This window comes from Vigna radiata, unplaced genomic scaffold (genome assembly GCF_000741045.1).
Source record: "Vigna radiata var. radiata cultivar VC1973A unplaced genomic scaffold, Vradiata_ver6 scaffold_407, whole genome shotgun sequence".
NCBI classification, from domain to species: Eukaryota; Viridiplantae; Streptophyta; class Magnoliopsida; order Fabales; family Fabaceae; genus Vigna; species Vigna radiata.
In genome coordinates this window covers 155,617-162,395 of record NW_014541815.1, presented here as the reverse complement: position 1 = coordinate 162,395, position 6,779 = coordinate 155,617, and positions in this window count along the sequence as shown.

Here is a 6,779-nt window from a genome sequence, read left to right as displayed (position 1 = left end):
CTCTCCTTTCACAAGACCAAGCAAGGGAACAATGAACAAAAAGCTCTCAAGAACGTTCCTCTGACACACAGTGTTCTAAGCTTTCTCAGTTCACAAAAGTTCAGTTCTGAGTTCTCCAAAACCACATATATAGCCAAGTACACTGAATGCCAAAGGTCATCTCCCAACTGCCATGAATAATCGATTATTGTAAGTGATAATCGATTATTCAAGTCTGTTACAGAGTTTTCAAAAACTGATAATCGATTATATGAAGTGATAATCGATTATTCAAGTATGACTTGTGATAATCGATTATTGCTTCACGATAATCGATTATTCTAGTACAAAAACATATGATTATCGATTATAGCTTGACCATAATCGATTATACCAGTAAAAATTACAATGTTTCAATATTTTCCTACTACATTCAAAATCTACAAGTTGCTTTTTAAATATTTTCCTACTATATTCAAAATTTACAAGTTGCAGCATCATCAAAACTCATCTTCAGGTTTTACCAATACTCCCTTATTGGTAACAGGTCGGAGGGACAGCCGAAGGAGTGTCTGAAGTTTGAGGCAGCGCTCTCATGACCAGTGACTTGAAGTTTGTAAATTTGTCTCTCAAGTCACTGTATTCTTCTCTCAATTCACGGTGTTCCTAGTCATGTTGCTCTAGTAGCTGTGTCAAGCGTTGGATGGCCTCGTCAGCAGAAGGGGTGGAAGAAGAAGAAGGTTGGTGCTTCAGTGAACCTCCTCTCGATGCTGCATAGTTTGCAACAAGTTGTCATGCACCGTAGACTCGTCCCTTTTTCTTCCCACCAACGAAATCGATCCAGCACTGTGTCCTAGGATGTCGTCATCTGCATTACTCGCATCATCTGGTGTAGGAGTTGACCCATGTTCGGATCTAACCTGTGAAAGTCTCGTAGAAAATTTTTCCTGTTGAAACATTAAAAGCAATGTTAGGGAATGACACATACAATAACATAATCATGTGGATTACTAATACTAGCACTGTTATTTGCTTGCTTACATGAGTCTTGCGAGATCTTTCATCAACGAATTCATTAGTGCCCTTCCGAACATGGGTCTATGCAAAGACCTCTTCAACATGGACCGCCCGTCCCAGAGCTTGTGCTTGTAACATAATTTAGACTTAGAAGTGTATATGAAATAGAAAATACATAAGTTATATATGAAAGAAATAGAAAAGTAAAGAAAGTTTACCATATCAATGGCATGCTCGTGAACTGTGATCGACCCGCCAGTATGCAAGGCGCCGCCTTTTTTACACGCTCTGTTTCTCATGGTTGTAGCACACTTGTTGCGAAACTCTACTGAATTCCAATATGCAAGTAAAGCATTCCAAATGTTTTCGCCCATCCAGTAAGGGCACTCCCTTGCATTGCGGGCATCCCTAAACATCTCTGAGAGCCGATGAGATGCTTTCATGTGAAAATTTCTATGTATTTGTGTTTCATGTTCAGCTTTCCGCTGCACCTTCATCTGTAATGATGAACAAAACAAACATTTATTAATAAACATGTTAAAATAAGAATGACAATTAAAGTTCTTCACCTTAAAACGCTCCCAGAATGGCTTTCTGTCGTCTATAGGTATTGCTCCCCAAGTAGGCCATGGAGTCAAATGTTGTTGCTTAATTGACCGTGTGATGGCCTGGGAAGCAACCCTGGATGGGATAAACCTGCATATAAAGAAATAAAAGTCATTTCAAATAAGACAATCTTTAAACATAAATATGGTTAAAAAAAGGATTAAAGTCTTACCCTTTGCCATATGGCTCAATCCATGGTCGATCATGGAGGGGCGGGTCAACACCATCACCATCACCAGCTGAATCAGCAGATGGTGTGGCAATCTCAGAAGGCGGCCTAGAAGATGAGGAAGGTACAAAAGTAAGGTTGGGAGGAGGAGTGGGGGTAATAATCACAGGGGGAGGAAGAGTCTCTACTGTAGGGGTAGGAGTAGGAGGGTGTACTGTAGGGGTAGGAGGAGGAGGGTGAACTACAGGGGTAGGAGGAGGAGGGTGTACTGTAAGGGTAGGAGGAGGAGGGTGAACTGTAGGGGTAGGAGGAGGAGGGTGTACCTCAGGGGTAGGAGAAGGAGGATGTACTGCAGTAGTAGGGGGACGGTGTACTACAGGGGTAGGTAGTGCAACAGGCACCCTAAGTACATACTTTGGGGCCTGCCGTTGCCTCTTTTTAGGCCTTGCTACCCCCTTTCCTTTATCAGGACGGTCTGAACCTTCTCTTGTCATTACTGCATTAAAATGTTTACAAATAAAGTGAAAGAATACAAAAGAATAAGGAAGGATCACTACAAATTAAAGTGAATGTCTTAACAATGCATAAAAAAGAATAAGGAAGGATCATCATAAGAACCCTCTATAAGGCCCTTGACATAGACACCACAATTTGTTGTTTTCTTTCCTTTAGACCATTCCTGTGTATGAAATTTGTAACCATTGATGAAGTAAGTGTGCCATACTTTCACACATCTCATTGGCCAATTGGATAAATGTCTTAACTCTTGAACCATGGGAGTTAACGCCTGATTAAAAACCTACAAAGATACCAAAAAAATTTTAAAGCCAGAGTCAAATTAACCTTGCTCAAAACATAGGAAAAACTACAGACCTGATTTCTAAACCATTGAGAAAACTCTTAGTGTATTCTAGCAGAAGCATTTCCTTTTGCGACTTGCTCAGCCACAAGAAATGAGCTGGTACAAATGAAATGAATTAATGTATAACAATTTAACCATTGCAAAGGTAAGAGTTGGATGATGACATACTCAAGATACAACTTCACTTCACTACAATTGATTAAGACATGGACATGAGCAGAGTTGAATTCAGCATCAGTTAACCAATGAATGTATTCTTTTCCCACATGATGGCCTGATTGTCGAAAAATTGATAATGAACCTTGACGTGGTTCAGCTTGACATTGCATTTCGTTTCTGACATAAGTGGGGGACAACATGAAGTTTTTGAAATAATGTGAACAAAAATATGTTGTCTCCCTGTGCAAGTAAGCTGCACAAATTGAGCTTTCTACTCTAGCTTTATTTTTAATTGAACGTTTGGATTCTCCCATAAACCTTTCAAAGGGATACATCCACCTGTATTGCACGTGTCCCCCAAGCCAAGCTTCATATGTAAGATGGATTTGAAGATACTCCATTGAATCAAAGAATGCAGGAGGGAATATTCTTTCTAATTTGCAGAGAATAATTGGGATATTTTCATCCATCTTTCTTAGGCAATTTTCCTCTAGTGTCGTGCAACACAAATTTTTAAAGAAGTTACTAATTTCTATCAGTGGAAGTAACACGTGCTATGGCAAACAACTAAACGCAAGAGGGATGAAAGTCTCCATGAATACATGACAGTCATGACTCTTCAAGCCTTGAATAGTACCGTTCTGAACATTAGCACATCTGGACAAGTTAGAAGAATATCCATCTGGCATTCTAAGCTCTTTGATCCATCCACACACTATTCTTGCCTCATCTTTTGAGATGGTGTAGTTTGCTTTTGGTTTGAAGAATCGACCATTAGTTTGCTCCTTCAACTCTAAGTCTTTTCGTGCACATATCAGAGGTAAATCTTTTCTTGCTTTGTCATTATCTTTTGTCTTACTAATAACATTCATAACTGTGTTCAAGGCGTTGTCAAAGAAATTTTTTTCTATGTGCATGGCATCCAAGTTATGTCTTAGCAAGTTGTCTTTCCAATAGGGAAGATCCCAAAATATGCTTCTTTTAGTCCAATTATGCCATTCTCCAAACCCATCTATCCTATTTTGTCCAGATTCAGTGACTTTTGGATAGTCTTTAACTCTTCTCCAAACGTGTGATCCGGTCAACTTCGGCAGGGGCATATCCGTTTCAACTTGGCCTTTGCGAAATGCCTTTTTGTTTCTTCTAAAGGGGTGATCAATAGGCAAAAACCGTCGATGACAGTCAAACCAACAACTTTTCCGACCATAACTGAATTGGAATGACTTCGTATGTTCCATGCAATGTGGACAAGCTACTCGACCATGCGTGCTCCAACCAGATAACATGCCATACGCTGGAAAGTTATTAATAGTCCACATCAAAGCTGCCCTCATAAGGAAATTTTGCTTCCTTGAAACATCATACGTCCAAACTNCATTCCATAGCTTCTTCAAATCATAAATCAAAGGATCCAAATAAACATCAATCGCTGATTTGGGATTAGATGAACCTAGTATTATACACGTTAAAAACATGTAAGGCTTTGTCATACACATCTAAGGAGGTAGATTTTATGGGGTAACTATCACCGGCCAACATGAATATGGTGATGCAGACGCCTGAATGTATGGGGTAAACCCATCAGAGCATAAACCAAGTCTCGCATTACGCGCTTCACTAGCAAAGGACGGATGTTTACGATTGAAGTGCTTCCAAGCTTCACCATCAGAAGGATGACGCAAAACTCCTTTAGTTTGGTTACCATCATGCCATGTCATGTGTTGTGATGTTTGCATTGAAGTAAACATTCTTTGTAATCTTGGAATAATGGGCAAGTAGAACATTGACTTTAAGGGAATTGTTTTTTTTTTTTTTTTGCCTTTGTCCTGCATGCATCGTATGATATCGAGGAGAGCCACAAAACATGCATTCAACCAACAATGCATCATTTTTGCCACTGTCATTGTCATAGAATAACATACATCCATTAACACAACAATCAATCTTATTGGCTTCCAATCCCAACATTGAAACACATCTTTTGGCTTGATAACAATTCTTCGGAATAGAATTGTTTGGTGGTGTCAAATCTAAAATCAATTTTGTATACTGATCCAATACTTGATTGGGAACGTTCCAATTAGATTTACCAGCCAAGAGTCTAATGGACACTGACAATTTTGACTCAGATGAACCTTCAAATACAGGTAGATTTNCCTCTGTCAGTAATTTGTAAAACCTCTGAGTGGTTTCATTTGGAGACTCTTCATCATGACTATCGTTTGCTTCTTGTTCGTCATGTCGACGAAGAGCATTAGCGACCATCTCTTGCATATAGGCAAATTGATCTATCTCAGATGTATGTACAACAGTATTCGAACCTGATGCAAGCCGATTTTCAACTCCATTGGAGGTCGAAGGAATTTCTTCACCATGAAATGTCCAAACCGTGTAATTAGGCATGAACCCTTTTTGGTATAGGTGAACTTTAACGTCTTCATCTTTCAAAATCCTTGTACATTTGCACTTGATGCATGGGCATTGAATCCCTCCATCAATAGCATAACATTGACATCGTTGAGCCGTCTCCACAAACTCTTCAACTCCGATGACAAAAGATTCCTTCAAACATCTCCTTCCGCTATGATAACGATCGTACATCCATGCACGATGGTTAAGAAAATGGGTCATACTCTGTGACAAGCCAAACAAAGGTAAACTTAGCGAAATCAACAACACTCCATGTCACATAAGTAATAAACCTATTACTACTTAAGTCGAACATGGAAGGCAAATTGAATACTATTGTCATAAGCATACAATAAGTGTATGCAAAGAAAAGTCCTAAGTATTGAAATACAATACACATCCTAAGGGCCTGTGTATTAAAGTTAGGGGAGACAACTTATTACTATTGAAGTTCTCTTTTATAGAGTACTTCTAAATATTTTGTAGGTTCTAAGTGTTTATAGTATTTTTACCATTCTCATTGCATTGAGAATGTGTGTAGTACTATAGGATTTTTAAATGACTACTTAACTTAATCAAGAAGTAGCCTAATAAATGACCATACAATATACAAAAACATACATATATATGCATCAACATACAAGTTTCAACAAAATATGACCACCAGGATAAAGCATACACCAAATTTCACCAAGTTCGAGCAAAAGAGACGATTCATACATGCTAAAATTACTCAAACTATGAAATTTATAAAACAAATTCAATACTAACCTCTTTAGTAGACTTTATTTGGTGGGTTGTAGGTTTGATAACAAATTTCTACAAGGAAATAAAATTGCAAGATGTTCAGTGATGGTTTAAATGCCAAACAGAAGAAATGGAAAAATTGAACGCAAACAAAGAGCCAAAAGTTGGTGATCTGAGATTCAAAATTACACAACAACAACTCTAGATCAAAACTAACCACTAAAACAACTTTGTTTGATGAATTGAAACATTTGGAAACTCAAATTTTACTCAAAATCGTATTGCTACTAAAAATCCCCTTTCTACTTCCCAAAATTGACTCAAAATTGGAGGTTTTGGAAGTTATTTTGTGCCTAAGCCATTTTGACACTTTGGTAATCATTTCAACAATTTTAATTCACCAAAACACACTTGTTTCAACTCTAATTAGGCACAAAACAGAAATGCAACTCAGATTCACTTTGCAAGTTTCAAAAATGGCTCAAATATGATGGTTTGACATACTAAATTGCATACAGGTCATTCTAACATCATATGAATGGTTCTAACAGCTTCAATACATCAATTTGCACTTGTTTAAACTATCAAACATCACAGAATCACAACAGAACGAAAAATGACTTGTAATGACACAATTTTACTACACTTTTTAAGGTTTAAAGTAGTGTCATTTTGAGTTTTAGGGAATTCTTTGCTTTTCACTACTTTCCTACCTTTATTAGACTACGTTAGACTTGTTAGGATGTTTACATACCTTAGAATAAGTCTACATTAGGTGAATTGACAAATTCTCACCTTAAAAGTTCACTTTTTAGGTACTTAAAACTCAAA